A 21082-nucleotide genomic window follows, 5' to 3' on the forward strand; every position below is an offset into this window, starting at 1 on the left:
TGGTGCACATGGTTCCTTTGTGCGGATGGCCGAATGGGTCCCTGCAGGCAGAGGAGGTACTGAAATTGTTCAAAGTTCCCCGCCTGGGTATGTATGCAGCCCGGTGCCCTGAGGACAAATGGATTTCAGAGGTTCAGGCACAGAGGACCACCCTGGAGCTGGGGGCAGAGTCGGTCAGCTGGAAGCTGGGCCCTGCCTGGGCTTCTGCCTCCTGCATTATTGATCTGCCCCCTGGCCATGGACGTGAATAATTCATCAGGGGAAGGAAGTGCTGAGGATTGCAAATGGGGAGGCATCCAGGCTCCTCCCCAGCTCTCAGCTCAGGGCTTACTTTTCTTTGCCAAAGGGGCTTCTGAGAGATCCTGCTGAATCTCAAGTTTCTCCTCTCCCCCATCCAGCATGGTGGCAGAAATTTAAGCCCAGTCAGCTCAGATTTCTTTCCCCTTTCCTGGGGATTACAGCAGACTGAGGTGCTCGGGACAGGGGTGGCAACAATCTGGTCCTCGCTGTCACTGCTGAGGCATCCTCTTTCCATGGCCCTTAGTCCCTGCAGAGGGCTGCTGAGTCCACCTTCAGTCCCCTACTTCCGTCCCAGCTCTGGCTCCACTGCTCCTCTGCCCTCTCACACACCCAGGGATAATTCAGTTGTTTCCTCACTAACTCTATTGAGAAATATTTTTGGCTGAGGTCCTCCAAACACTGATCTTCACAAGATAGGGTTATTTTTTTGTCATTTAAGAGGTCCAAAGGTAGGCAGCCCGGGGAGGTCATCATCCAGACGCCTTTAGTCTCTGCTTCACCACCATAGCCTGTTGCTGCCTAATGACCACAGGATGGCTGCCACAGCACCGGCCATTCCAAGTGGCAAGGAGGACGGCAAAAAGGGCATATGAAAGCTGAGTAGGCTCCCTTTAAAGTGCTTTCATGGGAGTCCCATCTAGTGACTCCTGTTTTACATTCTGATGTAACACAGCCTTACGGCTGTGTCCCAAGGCCCAAGGGAGGCTGGGACATACAATCTTCTTGGCTGGGTATATACTGTTGCTCCCAGGAAAATCAGAGTTCTGTTAGGCAGGATGTGGGAATGGATACTGAATAGCAATCGGTTTTCTCCCATGTGTGCTCTGTGGGGCTGCAGAAACTGTTAGGCTGGCTGTCCCAGGTGCTGCCTGCCTGGACCCACCGGGTAAGGCTGTCATCTCTGGGTTCTCCTTCCCATCTGCTCAGCCAGAGAAAGGTGCTCAGGGCCCCTGTGTTCTTGGATCCTGTAAACCAGTTTGAGGTTGCATTGCGCGTCCCCCTCACTGCCACCACCACCACCACCACCACGGGGACTCAGCCGGAGGGCGGGGGGAAGATAGCAGACGGGCCCTACCCGCATTCCTCACTTCACTCCCGACTAGAGGTTCCCAGGGTAGGATTCTCTGAGGGTCGGGAGTCCCTTGCTCTGACTCAGCTTACATTTCTTAAGTCCCCAGTTCTTTCTATTTCTCTCCAAAGACCAGGCTTTTGAAACTCAAAGCCAAGAATTGTGTCCTTTCACTTTCTCCTTTTTCCTGAGTTTTTCCTACTTTGAGGTAAGGAATGGGAGTGAATGGAGGAAATGAGGATTCAAGGGAATACAGGAAAATGGAAAAAAATGTGGTTAATAGTTCAAAATAACATCGCACCACAAATACACTATGCTGGAAGTCACATGCTGACGTTACATGAGCAGACGTGCCAGAGTGAAGACGGCGTGGTCTCTGCTTGCAAGTTGCTCTCAGTGTAGCAGGGAAGAGAGACATGTGAAGAAGACTGAAGTCTGGGTTGTGGGAGGACAGGGCAGTGAGCAGAGGGAGCCCCAGCAGCTGAGAGCAGGGGCAATGGCTTCCTGCACAGCAGGGCTCTGAGCGGAGTGCAGGCGTGGGAAGAAGGGAAGGTAAAGAAGCGCGTTGTAGGAGCGGGGATAGCCTGAGCAAAGACCCAGAGGTCTGAAGTGGCGGGGTTTGTCCTGCCAGGGACATCAGGCCATCTGACATCTCAGGGAGGGTGGGAGCAGATAGGCGGGGATGGCCAGATCACAGGGGGCCTGGGAGCCCCGCCTGTGGCCAGGGCCCCACCCTTGAGGAAGTTTGTTTTGGTCCCTGCTCCTGTCCTAAGTGACGCCTGCCTCTGACTACGCGTCTCTACAGGAGCAGGGCCGTGGGGCCACCGATTCGTCAAGTTGCTGTATCAGGAGGGGATACCGACTTCCTATCGCTCAACTGCTTTCACCTTCCATATTAAAGCAGAGAGCTAAGAGGACCCACATTAAAGCCAGCGTCGTCGTCATCATCATCATCATCATCATCATCATCAATTGCAGTTAGTTTGCAGTTAGCAATTGCTAGAGTACAAGGTTACCTTTTTCTTGCTTTGAAATAGTATCTGCAAGACACAGAGTCGGGTAAAAGTAGGTTTCCAGTTGTGAGTACATGAAATACAGAGTTTATTATAGTATTATTATTTATTAATTATTGTATTGTTTTCCATATGAACAACTGTAAACCTACCTTTGCCCCACCAGACTTGACATTTTTCCTATCCTTACTGCACAGGGTGAAGTAATCATAAAACTTTTGGGGGAATCTTGTGAATCAGGAATTGGCAAACTTTCTCTGTGAGAGGCCAGATTGGAAATATTTTAGGCTTTGCAGGGCCGTGTGGTGTCACATGTTACTACTAATCGGCGCTGTAGGCCTGTGGCCCCGAGGGAGCCACAGAGCACAGGCCCACATCGTTTTATTGTGCTGTGCTTTTCTGAGTTTTTTACAAAGTAAAGGCGAGCCCCTCCCCCAGCACAAAGTCCATGACTGACTTCATGACAACCTGCGCTTTACTGCGGCGCTCTGGCACCTGACCTACAACATCTCTGAGGGCGCAGGTGCGGAAAGGAATGAGTACGGCTGGGTTCCGACAAAACTGTACTAGAACACGTGGTGGGCTGCACTTGGCCTGCGGGCCATAGTCTGCTGACCTCTGCTCTAAACCCATTCGATACGTTAGCTTCCGTGGCAGAAGCTGGCTAGGGTTTTTTTGGGGTGGGGGGTTTGGCATGGGCCAAGGTCCAGGTGAGAAAGTAGAACGTGCTGAGCTCATCGCGCAGCCATGTCAGGAAGGCGGGTGAGTGCACCTGGCTCCTACCCAGTTAGACTATGGGTAGATGAATGATAGTCGTGGGGTTAATTAATTGCTTATCTTACAGTAACACCTACGATCGGCACCATTTAAAGAAGAAGGGAGGGAAAGTCAGATCCGTAGGCTCTAAACTGGAAACAAACATGGACTCTCAGTCAGTCCAACCCCCAAGCTCCTACTGCAACCCCCCTGAGCCAGCCCGTGGGGTGGGGATCTGTGAGGGACCAATAGGAAATATGTTAGGCTTTACAGGCCATGTGGTATCTGTTACAACTAATCAACTCTGCTGCTGCAGCCCTGAAGGGGCCACAGACAAGGGGCAGGCGGGGAGATAGGACTTGCAGCCCGTGCACCGACCGAGGAGCGCCAGTGGGGGGGCCTCCAGGGAGCTGTGGGGAGCCAGCCATCTGCTGGAGACACAGGGACCGCCAGGGAGACAGCGAGGCAGGGAGACGTGCTCTGGCCCTCTGGCTGGCAAAGGGGGTTCTAGATAAAGGGCCCTGCCGTCCAACGGAGCAGGAAAGCTCTGAATTAAATACACCTAAACACCGTCGTTTCACTCTAAGGCTTCTGGAGCCTTCACCACGCCGCCATGCAACAGGAGTCTCCGAGAGGACAGACGTGCAGTAGTTATTACATGTGATGTGCCGTCAAGCCCTTTGAGGAGCATTTTCTTGCAAACTTACTTTAGATTCGCTGAGCCAAGCATTTGCCTATGTTATTAAAGACTTTATGTCAACATCGCTTTTAGTGGCTGTATAATATGCACCAACCATCATTTATTTATCTACTCATCTTTCCTCCCATTGCTGTGCACATAGGTGTCCAGGTTTTCTCTCTCCAATTTTTCTCTTGCCTATAATTTAAAACAGGGCTTAAGCACTAGGGGAACATATTCTGAAGGGGCTCTAGGAGCAGGTCTTGTTGCTCTGGGGAACCTGAAAGGAGAACCTGGACTCCCCACAGGGACAGCTGACTAGTCTCCATGGCAACCGCTTGGGTCAGGAAGAGGGAAGATGCTGGCAGGTGGGGTACGGAAGGAAGCTCCAGGGCCAGGCAGCTGGGGCCTGCTGTGCCCAGGCTGACCAGACCTGACTGTTGGGGGTCACCTGGGAATGACGGATGTGTCTCTGAGCTGCCTCTCCTTTCTTCACAGCTTTTGTAGCACTAGGCTTACCAGGGCTCTGAGCCAGAAGCCTCCTTCTCACCACGAATTTGTCTTTGGGGCAAAGTGGGAGGCAGAGGTCAGAGCAGGAAGGTGGGTGGTTGGGGGCAGATTAGCCTTCATTCTTGCCTCAGTTCACTCCTGTTTCTCCAAAGTTCCTCCACTGGCCTTTCACTGGCTGGAGGATGTTCTTCGACACATTTCTTAACTTGGTTTGAATTCTAGGCTCCTCAAGTAAGTTTTCCCAAGGATGCCCTTGTGCACAGTTGCCGGCCAGACAAAGAGGTTTCTGGGTGAGAGGAGACCTGTCTTCTTGGGACTGTCCCAGGAATGCGGCGAGGGGACCATGAAGCAAGGACCAGTGTCCCAAGGCGCCTGATGGTGTGATGCCTACCCTGACTCTTAGACGGGCACACAGATGCGGTTAAGCAACCCTCCTTCACAAGAGCTTTCTGTGCTCCCCAGCCAATGCAATACTCACCCTTTCAACTCTTCTTTAAAAAAAAAAAAAAAAAAACCACACAAAAATCCCCTGGCCGGGTAGCTCAGTTGGTTAGAGTGCCATCCCCATATGCCAGGGTTGCGGGTTCAATCCCCAGTCAGGGCACATACAAGAATCAACCAATGAATGCATAGATGGCTTGAACAACAAATTGATGTTTCTCTCTCTCTTTCCCTTCCTCTCTCTCTAAAGTTAAAAAAAAAACCCATAAAAATGATACAAATTATACACCAAACTGATGTCAGCAGTTGCCCATGGGTGGGGGGATCAAGGCGGCCTTCCCACTTGTATTCCGTATACTGCATACCCTCAGGGTCTTACGACAAGCCTTTACTTCTGTATTACTTTTAAAAATAGGAATGGATGAGGGAGGGAAAATATTCCCTACAATCCATTAGCCGAGGCAATCAATGGGAATATTGAGCATTTTTCTTCCAGGCTTTTAAAAATGAATTTGTTTTTAATATACAGCAACTGCCACTTTATAATAAAAGGGCTCTTTGCATTGTCACCGGACTCTGTAGTGCTTTTAAGTGACAGGCGCCTTCAGTTCGCTTCTAACCTGCCCCTTCACACACACCAGGCTCGCAGACTGAAAGGACAGGCAACGTGGGCACAACATGGGGGGTGGAGGGGCGGGGTGGGTGTGTTCAGAGGGGCTAGACGGGCACAGGTGCCCTCTCCTTCTCTGACCGACCAAGCAGGTCTTCAGGAAAGCTCCCTCCCTTGGCATGGCCTCCAGGGACCTCCCCAGGACTCACTTCTGCTGGCCTTTGCTTTTGATTGCACTCTTGCTCTTGACCTTCATCCTAGAACTGGGTGCTTCCATTGGGCTCTGGTCTCCAGAATCTCCTCTCAGCCCCTGCCCCAGGTCCCCTTTGCTGCAACCCTGCCCTCCCATCTCCCCATCTGGGGGCAGATGCCTCAGGTACCTCCTTCTTCCCCCACTGAAGTCAGAGCCCCTTTTCTACTCATTAGCCTTTCTGAGGGCCTGTGGCTGTAGCAAGAGGTCCATTTAGGGGCCACGTGGATGCCAGTAAGTCCACATAATGGTTTTGAACCTGGATGTAAGAAAGGTTTTGTGTGATTTCCTCTTACCCCTCAAACCAGACCCCACAGCTCTCCCCAAGGCTGTGAAGGGCTTTGGGGACAAAAGGAGGTCCCGGGTCAGGCTCTCTCCAGCAGGTTTGCCAGGGAAGACTTCCCGAGGTCTGAGGATATTCCCTGGAGGGGTGCGTGTGTGTGTCTGGGGGGAACACACAGCTCCAGGTGGGGCTGGGTTGCCCTCCCAGGAGAATGAGCTTGATGAACTCATGTTTTGCTCATGGCCCTTGGGAGCCGCCTTTGCGCTGGTTAAACAGGCAGGAGGTAAACACGCGCGGAGGGGGCCAGGGACAGGGGCTCCCTGCGCAGCGGGTTTAATTATAAGTGCAGCATAATGACAATGGGAAGGAAAGTGGGGAAGATGGAGGGAAAAAACCTCTCACCAGCCCGCCGCCTCCACACTTCCACTACCTGCGAGCACGCTCGCTCTCCTCCTGAGCTACTTCCCCAGAGTGTGCAGTGGGTTTTAATTCTTTAATTTCCCCTGATTACAAAATTAATACAACCTCATCATTGCAAACTTGGAAAATGCAAAATGAACACACAAAAGTGTCCCCAGATTGCAGACACTTTTCATGGGACGTGGACTTACTTACTCCCTGTAAAGCACCAGCACTATCTGAACTCGTGTGGTTGATCTGTTTCCTGTTCTCCCCCACCACCTTGTGTCTCTCTCTCTCTTTTTTAAGTGTTTGCCACTAGCTTTTGTTTCGGCTGGTTATGTGGATGCAATATATACAAGTTGAGTTGTACAGAAGCCCAAGAAAGAGTCTGTCTTAAGTCTCTCATACACAGCTAATGCCCAGGGCCCAGGATGGGGCTGGGCACATAGTAGGTGCTTTACTGCATGTCTGATGAATGAATGAATCCAGGGCAATATATCTGTTTTCCCACAGTTGTAATCACTCAGTTCATGCTGTTTTGTATACTGATTTCTTCACGTTCTTCATGCTGGGCAGTGGGGGTTGTGGAGGAAGGGGCAGCCCTGGTCCCAGGCTAGGCACAGGGAGGGTGGGGGAGGGGCACAGAGAAGGCAGTCCAGGAACCGGATGCGGGAGCTGCACGTCCACCCAAGCGCACCGCTGAGAAGGGCAGAGTGAGGGCAAAGGAGCGGCACTCTGCATCAGGCCCGCGGGACTCCTCGTGCATCCTCACCTTTGGGGTGGTTTGTACAGACGTCTGAGAGGTCGGTTGCATTGGCTCAAGATCTCACAGGTGGCCAGCAATGGAGGTAGACCTGGCCTTGCAGGTGTAATAATAATATAGCATAATATAAAGTATAATAACAAATCTTCCTTTTTTAGCCCTGGCCGGGTGGCTCAGTTGGTTGGAGTGTCTCCCCGCACACCGAAGGGTTGCAGGTCTGCTCCCAGCCAGGGCCGGCCCAGGAGACCACTGATCAACATTTCTCTCTCTGTCAAATCAGCTTGAAAAATATCCTTGGGTGAGGATTTTTTAAAAACCGTCATTTTTTGGAAAAAACATATCAAATCAGAAATATGGGTTCCATTTTAAGAAGGCTTTCCATCAAAAAGAAGCGCTGAAGTGCATCTCAGGGGCCGAAACGTCCTTTTCACTTGACACTGCTCTAGCAAAAGCCTTAGTGTGTCCTGATGGGGAAATGGGCTTTGCAAGGTTGGATTCGACAAAGAGGTTTGATGAGCTGATTGATGAACTGAAGCGAAGGCCCTGTGGTGATCTAACACTGGGCAACCCTTTGTGTTGTCAGTTCGGGGAGCTAAAGATCCTCTTGCTGCCGGATTGGTTTGATGTAAGAGTTCACCTTAACCCACCCACCATGCGAAGCTCTGTGTTTGTAACACCTATGTTAGCTAATGGTGAAAAAATTAAGGCTGGAGATGGTAACAGTTCACCAACTGCATATATTCATCACTTCAAAATGAAATCAAGTATCAGTTGCACTTTTAATGAAAAATAAGTTACCCCACCTCTCTGGGTCCTCGTTTCTAGAACCATCTCAGAGTGCTTCCGAGATGGCTATTGCAGTTCACGGTCTCCCACAAGCCACTGGTGACAAGTGTGAGCCTGCAAAAGAGCCTCTGACAGCTTCCAGTTTAAAATTTAATGCAAACTTTTCCGTCCCCCAAATCTTGGCTCCTTCCAGCTGTCAGTCTTCTTTCTGGTCACCTACAGCCGTTCGTCTGTACCCAGCCGGAACCATGCTTGGCATGGATTTAACTGCACGGGTCAAACCATCATTTTAACATGAAGCCTCAGGGTTCTCATTCCTGGATCGCATGCTCATGTTCCTGAAAGGGTCCTCCAGCTCAGTCCCGGCCCTGGTGGTAGCTCTCCCTGGCTCCTCCTCAGGCACAGAGTGCCACCTGCCCAAGGGGCCTCCTCGGGGAACCCGTGCCCCAGCGGGCTGGACTCTCCAGAGAGCCCTCTGCCCCCTGGCGCCCTCCTTGAAGACGATTACCTCTCTAGGGCAGATCAGGGGTGCGGGGAGGTGGCGGGGTTGGCAGGGTCTGAGCCGGGAGGCTCATTCTCAGGAGGATACCTGGCCCTGCAGAGGAGGAAAACTGCCTCCCTGAAGCCTTCTCGCTGCTCAAAGGAGGGAGTCAGTGATGCAGAAGTTAAGGAAACCCTCCATCTGGGGACATTATCCTGTGACTAGAGAGCAAAAGACATGAAAAAGCCACCCCCTTTGCAGATGGCTAACACAGAGCAGACAGGTGGAGCACAGGTGAATGAAACCCATAGTCAATTGCAGGTTTTCATGTTTACCGAAAACCTTCAGTCTCATTCTTAATGCTAATTACCTGAGGGGGAATCATGAAATACTCCACTCCACTCTCAGAAGCTCTGTTTTAGATGAACAAGTTCACGTTCAACTAACATTTATTGAACATCTGCTCTGTACCACTTACTTTCACATGAATGTCCCATGTGATCCTCACGACAGCATGGCCTGTTTTAGGTGGGGATTAGTCTCCCTGTTTCACAGATGAGAAATCAAAGCTTATAACGTTGAAGTTGTTATCCAAGGACACACAGCCGTGACTGCTGGACAACAACAAATGAAGCTTAGTCTTTCACGCAGGCAGCGAAGAATCTCTCCCAAACCATTTTTAAGCCCACAGTTTAAAAACGAATTTTAAATTGTGGTAAAAAAACACATAACAAAGTGCACCTTCTTACTCAGTTTAAGTGCACGGTTCAGTCGTGCTAAGCACACCCACGCTGCGGTGCGGCCATCACCACCGTCCGTCCTCCTCCGAAACTGTTTTCATCTTACAAAACCGAAACGTGAAGATGGCGGCGGCGGCGGCGGACTCGGCTCACCTCGCAACCATGTCAAAATTACAACTAAAATAGAGAACAACTATCACTCAAGAACGTCAGAAATCAAGTTGAATGGGAGTCTGACAACTACGGAGTTGAAAAAACCACATCCATCCGGACTGGTAGAAGAGGCATGAACAGGGAACCGGCTGGCCCCCCACCCATATGCATAAAAAATCAGGAGGGATATCTCAGGAGCGAGGGGTCCCAGGCCCACACCATGTCCCTGAGCCCAGGGTTCCAGTGCCAGGAAGATAAGTCCCCACAACTTCTGGTTGCGAAAACTAGCAGGGATTGAATCAGTGGAGGAGGCTGCTGGAGCCTTAATCAGTTCTTCTTGGGGAACCCACATATGGACTCACCTACTCAGACTCACTCCCTGTGAGCTCCAGCACCAGGGTGGCAGCTTGAAGGGCACCAGTGGCATATAGGGAGAGACTGAAGTGTCTGGCATCAGGCGAAGAGAGGCCATTGTCCCTTTGCTGAGCCTCCCCCCCACAGAACCGGTAAGCTGGTGCCGTATCTGAAACTCCATCAACCCGGCTAACACTGTGTGACCCGCCTTAGAGATCCACTGACGCTCCTCCCCACCCAATTTATGGGCCCACCCAAGCTGCTTCTCCATATGAATGGCTGGTCTTAGATCCTAAATCCTATCAACAAGCAACAGCTGGCTTCAGTGATTCCCATTGGCAGCCGGATTAGATTCACAGTTTGGCTTCACCTGGGACTCTCTAAACCCAGCACAAGTATCAGCCATGTCAGATTACAGCTCAGGCAGGGTGGCCCCAGGAAAAACACAGGTGAGGGCTGACCCTGGCCTGCACCACCCAGGAAACCCCAAGGCCAATGCACCCAGTGGACAGCAAAGACCACATCAGAGCACCACCACCCTGCCCCTGCACAGCTGATCCTCCGTGGATGGCAGAGGTTTGTGGTCAGTGGTCACAGCCAGCCCTTGCAGCTGACTGGCCTGGGTAAATCCCTCCCATTGATCTGCCAACAGCAACCAAGTCTCAACTACAAGAGGAGGGTGTACTCAGCCCACACAAAGGGTGCACCTTGAGTACTCAGCTTGGGTGATTGGGGAGGCTGGGCCACTGGACTCTAAAGGACACCTACTACATTAGGCCACACTACCAAGACATGGAGTCAAAGTAGCTCTATCTAATACATAGAAACAAACACAGGGAGGCTGCCAAAATGAGGAGACAAAGAAACATGGACGAAATGAAAGGAAAGATCAAAACTCCAGAAAAAGAACTAAATAAAGTGGAAATAAGCATCTGTCAGATGCAGAGTTCACAACACTGTTTATAAGGATACTCAAGAAACATTGTGAAGACCTCAGTAGCATAAAAAAGACCCAGTCAGAAATGAAGGATACACTAAGTGAAATAAAAACAATTTACAGGGAAACAATACAATGGATGAAGCCAAGAATCAAATCAATGATTTGGAACATAAGGAAGCAAAAACAAGTGCACAGAACAACAAGAAGGAAAAAGAATCCAAAAAAAAAAAAAATGAGGACAGTATAAACAGCCTCTAGGACAACTTTAAGAGATCCAACATTCGCCTCATAGGGGAGCCAGAAGGAGAATAGAAAAGCAAAAGATTGGAAATCGAACTGAAAAAATAGTGAAAGAAAAATTCCCTAATTTGGTGAAGGAAATGGACATGCAAGTCCAGGAAGCACAGGGAGTCCCAATTACGATGGATGCAAAGAGGCCCACTCCAAGACATATCATTATTAAAAGGCCAAATTTTAAAGATAGAGATTCTTAAAAGCAAGAGAAAAGAGGTTAGTTACTGGAAGGTTGCCAGATTGTGGGGAGCAGGGGGAGGAAGAATGAGTGAAGAAGTGAGGGAATTAAGAAATACAAATAGGTAGTTGCCAAATATCCATGGGGATATAAACTATAGTATAGGAAACAGAGTAGCTAAAGAATTTATACACATGACCCCTGGACATGAACAATGGTGGGGGGTGGGGATTGCCTGAGGGAGTGGGGAACACTGGGTGGAGGGGGCAAAGGGGCAAAATCAGGACAACTGAAATAGCATAATCAATAAAATGTAAAAAAGTGGAAACTCTTTACCTATTAAACACTAATTCCCTATTACCCCCACCCCCAGCCCCACCCCTACCCAGTCCCTGGTGACCACCATTATACTGTCTCTAAGAATTTGACGGCTCTCAGTACTTCATATAAATAGAATCATGCAGCATCTATCTTTCTGCAATTGGCTTCTTTCACTCAGTATTGTGTCTTCAAGGTTCATTCACATTGTAGCATGCTAGGATTTCCTTCCTTTTTAGGACTGGATAATATTCCATCGTATGTACTTTCCACATTTTGTCATTCACTCATCCATCAATAGATCCTTGGGTTGCTTCCACCTTTTGGCTATTGTGAATAATGCTGCTATGAACCTGGTTGGGCAAGTATCTCTTAGAGAACCTGCTTTCAATTCTTTTGGGTACATACTCAGTAGAGTTGCTGGATCACATGGGAATTTTATTTTTAATTTTTTAAGGAACTGCTACACTGTTTTGCATAGGGACTGCACCATTTTCCATTACTACCAATTGTGCACAAGGGATCCAACTTCTGGACATTCTCACCACCACTTGTTCTTTGCTCTTTTATAGTAGCCGCCCTAATGGGGGTGAGGTGTAAGCCCACAGTTGTACATCCTGCTCATTGTCTCCAGCAACAGGGAGGATGTTCAGGGAGAAGGGCTCTGTTCGCATGGACTGAGTGATCAGATGGACATTAGCATCTACCAGTAAAAGGCACTAAAATATTAACAAGCTCTGAATAAATGGAGGGAAATACCACGTACATGGATTCAAAGTTTCAATATTGTGAAGTTGTTCATTTTCTTCCAATCTATATATTCAGCATAATATCAATAAAAATCCAGCAGTTTTTTTGTGGCAGCTGGCAAAGTGATTCTGAAATTTATATAGAAATGCAAAAGATCAAGAATAGCCAAGACAATTTTGAGGAAAAGAACAAAGCCGCAGCACTTATACTATCAGACTTATTATAAAATTCAATGATCAAGGTAGGGTGGCATTGGCTCGGGATAGCAAACATAGGCCAGCGGAACAGAATGAAGTCCACACATATATGGTTACTTGATTTTGACGAAGTTGACACACCGGTGCAGTGAGCAAAGGATGGCCTTTTCAATAACGGTGCTGGACCAACTGCACATCCATACAGGAGATGGAATGTGATACCTCTTATCATGCATAGGAATCAACAGCAGAGTGATTATAGTTCTAAATATGAAAAGTGCAATAATACAGCTTCTAGAAAAAAATATTGCAGAATATCTTCCTGACGATGGGGGTAGGCAAGATTTCTTAACAGGATACAAAATAACCAACTATAGCCCTGGCTGGTGTGCCTCAGTTGGTTGGGGTGCTAGCCCATGCACCAAAAGGTTGTGGGTTCAATTCCTGGTCAGGGAACATATGGGAGGCAACCAATTGATGTCTCTCCCTCTCTCTCTCTCTCTCTCTCTCTTCCTTCCTCTCTCTCTAAAACCAATTAACACATTTAAAAATTTTAAAAGCCCAACTATAACAGAAAAAATTGATAAATTGGGTTACATTAAAATGAAGAAGTATTCATCAAAACCACCATTAAGAAAGTAAAAAGACAAGCCACAGAATGCAAAGGTATATTCGTAATATATTTATTCAATAATGGCAAGTTAATTGGAAAAAGAATTCAATTAAACATATGCAAAACCTTGAGGGGTGCTATATAAGGAATATCCTCATAGAGACTGAACATATCAAAATACTCAACCTCATTGGTCACCAGAAGAATGCAAATTCAGGCCATCAGCCCCGTGTTGGTGAGGATGTGGAGGAACAGGAATACACTGCTGATGGGAAAGGAAATTGGTACAATTGTTTTGGAAAACTCTTTGACAGTATATACTAACGTCAAACACACACATCACCTATAATCCAATCGTCCTACTCCTAGGTATGTATAACCAACAGAAAAGTGTCCATATGTGTCCCGAAACCCATGTTTAAGAATGTTCAGAGCAGCACAATTTGCAATAGTTCAAAACTTAAAATAAAAATGACCACCTCTAATGGCATGGCTAAGTAGAACGTGGGTCTCCGGACAATGGCGTTCTCTGGAGCAGCGCCTCTCAGACGTTGGTGTGCGGCCAAGTCACCCGCGGGGCTTGTTGAGCCACTGATTGCTGGGCCCCACCTGCCTGTCCTCTGGCACCCCCAGAACATACCTCACGTTTCCTCCCCTTCGCTGCCCTTGTCACAGTTGAAGGTGGCAGCGAGCCCCCCCTTGAGTGTTCGCTGCTCCCCCACATCAGTAAGAGGGGCACTAAGGAGGCATAAGAGGGGGCCTGGTTTCAGACCATTAGTACAAAACGCACAAATCTCTCTTATAGCCGTCAGCTCTGCAGCCCTGATTTTGCTGATGTACTTACGAGAATTACGTTACACAGTGACAACATAATTAGAGCGTTATTATGGTAGCCATCTTTATGTCTGTTCTATAGAGAAGGAATTAACCACCTGCTGGATTAATTGCAAGGTCATGCTGCTAGGCAAAAGTAGAAATTCAAACCCACGTCTTCTGACTGTGGGTCTAATGCTCCTTTCTCCGTCGCTGGCTGCGTCCCAAGAATGCCAGGCAAGCTCCTCCTTCCTCTCCAGGTGCTGCCGAGTTCCAGGCCCGAGGCAAAGCCCTCTTTCTCCAGGAACCGAATACTGTAACCTAAAGCAAGATGCTTTTGTTTGATGTGGATATAGTGTTGTTTAGCTACATAATGTTCTTTTGGGCATTAAAAGCTCAGCCCTGGAAGAGCTCCTTTAGGCAGTGTCTGCTGTTTCTGCAGCTAATTGGCTGTCTGGGGAGGTGGACGCAGCTGCAGTGAAATGCTGATCTTTCCGCCTAATCACTCTGAGTGAGCTGGGATATTGCTTCCTCCATGCATCAGCGTTTTTGAAGCTGCTGCTTGCGACTGGCAGAGCCCAATGGGAAGTGGGGACACCCTGAGAGAAGCCTGGAGCTGGAAGAGATTCAGCACCAAGGCCAGCGACTCAAGCCCCGCTGGAATATAAAGCACCGGTTCTGGCCACTGGTGGCAAGTTGGAATCACCTGAGAACTTTAAAACGAATTCCACACTAGAGTCCAATTGGGTCAAAAGTTCTCCGGGGTAGGTACGGCATACATATATCTGTAAACCCCTCTCTCCCAGGTGATTCTAATGTGCAATAAGGATCGAGCATGACCATAGTCGTAAATCAACACATAGGCGGTGGAATGTTTCAAAGAATAGACAGCACTGGGGGACCGTGAGACTTAGGGTTTTAAAAGGAACCATTCAGGGGCGGTCATTTAGTTCCCCCCTCAGCACCGCTTCCGTGAAAACTACTCCTGGGCCACCCTAGGAGGTGCTACGCTCTCCTCTCTAGCATCATCCTTCTTGGGCTCCCTTCTTAAATCTACAAGAAGGATCCTAGATATTCCTCATGGCAAATTGGGGGGCTCAACTGGGCCCAGTTAGAAAACAAATACACACACACAGGAAGAGAGAGAAACAAAGAGGCTTCAAACACCCCAGTAGTCTGGGAGTTGGCAGAATGTATCCTGCTTTGAGGATTTTTAAAAAGAAAAACTGAGCGTTGCTTATAATGGGATAAAAATTGGAAACCACTTTATAGTTTAAAAATAGGGTGTTGGTTATACTTGCACAATTAAACAATCAGGAGTTGGGTGTCTGCATAATGAAACTCAACGCAGCCATTGCAAAGTAGGCCGCACATGAAAATTTAATGGCAGGGAAGCTGCGATGCTGTGCTCCACGGGAACACCTGGCCACAAGATAGTAAGTAGCCCAATTTTTAAAACTGCGTGTCAGTGTTTAGATACTTAAAAATGAAAAAAACATCCCAAGTGTTAATAGCCACTCTCATAGAATGTTGAGGAAATAGGGAGTTTTTATTTTCCTTGTATTATTCTATTTGATCCTTATTTCTCTAACAAACACATTAATTTTGACAGGAAGAAAGTAATATAAAAGCTTAGATGTAGAACCAGTGAATTGATCCATAAGAATTTGACATTTTCAACAGAAGGGTATAGAGAGTTTTAGGCTGAAATAAAATTCCATAGAATAATCAAAGACATTCAAATAATGACAATAATATATAGATCTTTCCCCCGGAATAAAGCACTTCTTTAAGGCAAATGCCTATGTTTTCTTGGAGTTAAATATTAATCAGATAGAACCCAGCCAGTCTAGGAAATAAATTTTATTTATGTGAAATTTTTATGAACTGATTAGTGGGTTGGATCAAAGAGCAGAACCAGAATAGAGTCACAAAGAGGTCTTAGAAGATAAAGCACTTCTTGTTAATTCACCATTGCTTTCCTAAAAGCACATGAACTTGGATGAGGCACTTACATACTCAGGGTCTGCAATACACCCACAAACCTCAGTCACGTCCCAGGTGGGAAGCACGGCTCGAAGCAGAAAGCAGGCTGTGAGAAGAAAACTTTACCAAATCTTTTATCACGGACAAGCTGGGAGAGCTACTCTTGGGTTCTCTTTCCACAGGTCACCTTCAGCAGGGAAGAGGGAGGAAATTAGAAAGCTAGAACAGTATTCACTTAAACAGAAATACCACATCATGTTTGATGGGGTCTTGAGGGGCCACGGCCTAGGCATCAGCATCACCACCTGTGCACGACCATAAATGATTCAATGTGGTGCGATGTAAAATGCTTGCAGTCCCATTAACGGTTCGGTGCTCCGATTTCCCACCGTGCCGAGTTTCTGAAGTGCTCTTGGCTGAACAGAACAGTCTCCATCCATCCATTAAAAGCATGCTTTCAATACTGACGTTTTTCAAAGTGTCCATTTCTCTTTTTTAAAACTGTAATTTAAACAATTAAAAATGCAGTATATGTGCGGTGAGAAATTAAGAGTTCTTTTCATCTATTACCTCCAGTCTGCTCATTCCCAAAGGCAACCACCCATACCATCCTCTGAATGTCTTTCGCCAATATTCTATGCTTAAAATGGGCAAAATATTTTGACATTTCACCAAAAAAGATATATGAGGTCTGTCTAGAAGGTATCTAATGATATAATATGAAAATAGAGACATTTATTGAAGAAGATGCAAGACACAAGAAACATCGTACACAGGACAGTGATGCCTCAGTCCCCTTCAGAGTAGGCACCTTGGGACTTCACATCATTCTCCCAATGCCATCAGCTGCCCCATCATATTTTCCTGAATCTCACTGAAGGTCTGAAATCTCTTCGCTTTCAAAGGTGATTTTAGTTTTGGGAAAATTCAGAAGATGCAGAGCACCAAATCTGGACTGTAGGAGGGCTGAGTCACCTGGGTGATTTGATGTTTCACCAAAAAACTCCGCAGAAGATGTGATGCAGGAGTGGGAGTGTTCTTGTGATGAAGCTGCCAATTGCCAGTTGCCCATAGCTGCGGCCTCTGAATCATGTGAATAGTCTCTCAGAAGAAATGTTCAAGCTTAACGCAAACTTTGATGCAGATTCATTGCTTTACTCTATCAGTCATTTTGAGTGCGACAGACACACAGTACACATGCTCACTCAACGGTGTCTACCGCCCCCACTGACTAGTGCAGTGAAGTCGTCATTGTTCACGCATGTGCATTCCAGTCCACTCTCTTTGGCTGCCAGGTTATATCGGTGTTACACAAACTGTTCTCGTTATATTAACAACGGCTGGAGTTTTTCTGGACAGACCTCGTACATAGGTGACAAACACATGAAAGGCGCTCCACATCATTAGTTATTAGGGAAATGCAAATTAAAACCACTGTGAGACATCACTATACACCTATGAGAGTGGCTAAAACTTAAAAGACATACGAAATGTTGATGAAGAAGAGGATGAACAGGAACTCTCATAGACTAGATTGTAAAATGGTAGACTTTGGAAAACAACTCGGCAAGTTCTTAAAAGGTTAAACACACACACTTGCCAATCAGTTCAGTCATTCCGCTCCTAGGCATTTACCTAAGAGAAAAAGGATTGTGTGTCTGTAGGTAGATATGTACGTGAACGTTCATAAAAACTGTGTGTGATGGCCCCCAGTCTGGGAACAACCCAAACGTCCAACAACAGAGAAGAGGTTGGGCAACTTGTGTACATTCACACAATGGAACACTAGGCAGCAATAAAAAAGGATGGTCTGTTTGTACGCACAATGGCGTGCATACATCTCAAAGTAATATGCTCAGTGAAAGGAGCCAGGCCCACTCCGAAAGAGTACAGGTTGTGTGATGCCGTTTATATAAAACTTTAGAAAATTCCAACTGATCTAGAGTGACAGAAGGCAGCGCAGTGGTTGCTTGGGGTGCGGGGTGGGAAGGGGTTGCAGGAAGAGACTCACAAAGGGGCACAAGGGAAATTTGGAGGATGATGAACACATTCACTGTCTTGATTATGGTGAGCAAACTGTTCCCTTTAAATATATGGAGCTTATTGTATGTCAATAAATCTGCTTTAAAAACAGATATATGTGTATATGACACATACATATCATTTTCCCCACTTAACAGCATGTCTTGGAGATGATCCCATTATCTGCCCATAGTAAGCTACCTTTCTTTTTAACAACTGAATAGTATTTCACGATATAAACGTACATAACTTCATGAGCCACCCTCCTTCTGATGGACATTTAGGCTATTTACAGTCTTTCTCTTACAGTCAGTGCTGCTATGAATCCTTACATGTCTTTTTACACCTGTAGATAAAATTTTTTTAAGGTGGAATCGCTGAGTCAAAGGTTCTACGAATTTGTGATTTTGGTAGACACTCCATAACTGCCCCATTTTTCTCACTGGCCCAAGTCCTGCTGCTTGAAGTGGAAGAGATGGTCCCATGGGGATTAAAGGAACTGCCACGCAGCTGAGTTCCGTGAAGTGGGATTTCCTTGGTGATCATCTCCTATGAGGGGACAGTGCGGCCAGTTTGCAACCCCTCTTTGTCTCCAAGCTCTCACTGGCAGTAGCACTGTCTTGAAACAATTATGGGAAGTCAGGCACCCTGTCCCGAGGTGCCCCCTCTACCCAACTGACCTCAGGGCAAGGAAACGGAAGGGCTGGGCTGTCTGAAAACAGGGAGGCGGCAGGTAATGCGGAGCCGTAGCATCTGCCAACACTCACTCCAAGTGTTACCAGCACTGCACTTCAGGACAGGGCCAGCGCACCCTTCCCCTCGTCTCTCCCCTTCTCTCAGGAACTATGGAGCACCTATGGGTAGGCGTGGTGGGAGCACAGACGAAAGTAGGCGGCAAGGAGGAGGGGCAGGTCAGGAAGTCTTCCCAGAGGAAAGGCCATTTAAATAGTCCTTTTTATTTTTTCTAAACAATTGAGGTGAAATTCACACGACATAAAACCCATCATTTTAAAGTGTACAATTCTGTGGCATTTAGTGCATTCACTCGCATTGTTGTGCAGCTACCACTTCTATGTAGTTCCAACATTTCATCACCCCACAGGAGCTCCCGCGCTAAGTACTTCCTCCTCACAGGCAGGGTTTTTTAAAGCAAGGAGGAAGCGTTTCACGGGAAGGCTTTGAAAGACGCCATTCCCAAAGAGGAAATTTACAAAGGCCTTGTGACATCCAGTCACTCGGGATGGTGCAGATGTGTGTTCTGGGGAGAAGAGGTGCCTGCGGAGGCAGGAGGGGAAAGGCAGGGCAAGGGCAGTGAGGACGACGCGTGGCAGCTTCGTCCTAAGCAGCTCGAGCCAGGCAGGGGAGGAAGGAGGAATTGGTGGTGTGGGACCCACGTGAGTAACGTTCATCCCGGGGGGAGGAGGGTGTTGTCAACTTCCATAGGAATTCTGTTTGAGCCGGTTTCTCAGCCTTGGCATTACTGATACACATTTGGGACTGGATAGTCCTTTCCTGTGCAGGGCCTCCTTCCTTTCGCAGGATGTTTAACAGCATCTCTGGCTTCTACCTACTAACAGCCAGTAGAATCCACCTCAGCCTGCCCCACCTGTATGACAACCAAAGATATCTCCAGGCCTTGCTAAATGTCCCTGGGAGGGGCAAAGTTGGCCCCAGTTGAGATGCCTGGATGGGTGGATCATGTGGTGCTATGGGAGGCACCCCCCTTGGCCGCGCCCTGAGCCATGTGGAGACAACTAGACATGGGGTGGGACCATCTCTGGGATTTAGGTTCCAAGCTTACAAACAAGCAAATGAGTGTTTAATGTTTGTGGCATTATTTTATTCCTTCCTCTATTTATTCAACAACCATAAATGCCTACTATGTCCCAAATACTGAAAAAAAAAAAAAAACCCATCACAGAGAGGAGTTACTGAGGGATTTAACATCTCATTCTTTCAGCTCCCCACCCTCACAAAGGAGATGGCAACATTCAGAGAGTTGGGGTTCATCCTGGAAGGTGGGGGGAGGCCGTGGGAGACTGACTGGGAGGTGGTAGGAAGTGAGGGGTCGCTGGTGGCAGCTGATGCTTTGCTCCCTGCTAGTTAGTGTCCCAGTCCCCAGCGTGCTCCTGGGGGTGGCAGCACCTCAAGGGAATGGCTGTGGGGTGGGGTGTACTAGGGGGGCTGAATCGCTGGCCCAGAAGCTCCTTGGCTAAGATCCCTGTGCCCAAGGGTGACATGGAAGCAGAGCAGCCAGTGGCTTCAAGGAGGACACGGGCTCAGAGAGTGAACCTATCAGTGGCCTCCAGTGTGGACTGAGCGCCTGTCCCAGATGTTCTGGTCTGTGAAAGACTTCTGCGAGCTTTGTACGACCCAAGAGGTGAAAGGAAGGAGATTCAATTGTGACCAAGATCCTTTTTTTTGGCAAAGTCCAGCAGGATGGGGGCTCTGAATCAGATTCAATTGAATTTAAGGAGTTACATGACAGCCTCAGCATAAAATTCATTGTATCACACAGGATGTAAAGATGAACAGATCCCTGCCCTGGCTCTGCAGGGGCTTGAAGTCTTAATGGAACGCCCCCCCCCCCCCCCCCCCCCCCCGTCCCTACATTACTTGTGAGAACACTCTGAGGAATTACGTACCATTGTAATCTTTTATTCAGTTTGATTTCTACAACTGCATCAAGTTGCTAGAGTCCATTTTGCAGATGAGTGATTTAGCGATTGCCCACGGCCTAAAAGTAGCTGATTCAGTGACAGAACATAGGACTTCGGACTCCAAGCCTCATTCTTTTCACTGCTGACTGCAGTTCACGGGGGCGAGGAAGCTCTGGTCGGGCAGCTGGCGGCCATCAGCAGTGCAGTGAGTCCTCACTTCACATTGGTACATTGCGACTTTAAGCAAATGACGTGTAACGAAACCAATTTTACCACAGGCTAATTGATGCTAAAAAGAGAGCGAACTTGCTATGGCATCCATAAATGTTATAATGAAGCGACATTGAACAAAATGACGTTATTTGAGGACCTGCTGTGCTTTGATCTCTTGGGCTTGTTTCTCATCTGAAGTGGACAATCCCACCTCACTAAGTGAACAGGATTTTGTTCTTTTTGTGTGGAATATGCATGTACATACACATGCACTCATGCACGTATGAAGGAAGCAACATGCCAGCTGAGCCTTCCATGAGGTAACTCACTAACACACTGGGAGCTGCCGGACATCCTCGTGCCGGGCAATGAGGAGTGGGAAGTCGTTTAGGAAGATGCACCACTCGGCTACATGCAGAGCGGGTTGAGGGTCAGATGAGAGGCGGGGCACCGGGGTCAGGGGCTGGCGGTTACATGCAAGCCCAGGAATGAACAACAGGGACCCAGC

At 47.9% G+C, this 21082-nt stretch overlaps 1 long non-coding RNA gene across 1 annotated transcript; it reads right to left on the bottom strand.

Annotated features, from left to right (window-relative positions):
- Positions 1–12934: 12934 nt before the first annotated feature.
- On the bottom strand, positions 12935–14067 carry LOC123480237 (uncharacterized). Its single transcript, XR_006656155.2, has 2 exons — positions 13813–14067; positions 12935–13145 (listed from the first exon to the last, which is right to left on the bottom strand). It is a non-coding gene; the product is annotated as an uncharacterized lncRNA (long non-coding RNA).
- Between the last annotated feature and the right edge of the window lie 7015 nt (positions 14068–21082).

This window comes from Desmodus rotundus, chromosome 9 (assembly GCF_022682495.2).
Source record: "Desmodus rotundus isolate HL8 chromosome 9, HLdesRot8A.1, whole genome shotgun sequence".
Classification (NCBI taxonomy): Eukaryota; Metazoa; Chordata; class Mammalia; order Chiroptera; family Phyllostomidae; genus Desmodus; species Desmodus rotundus.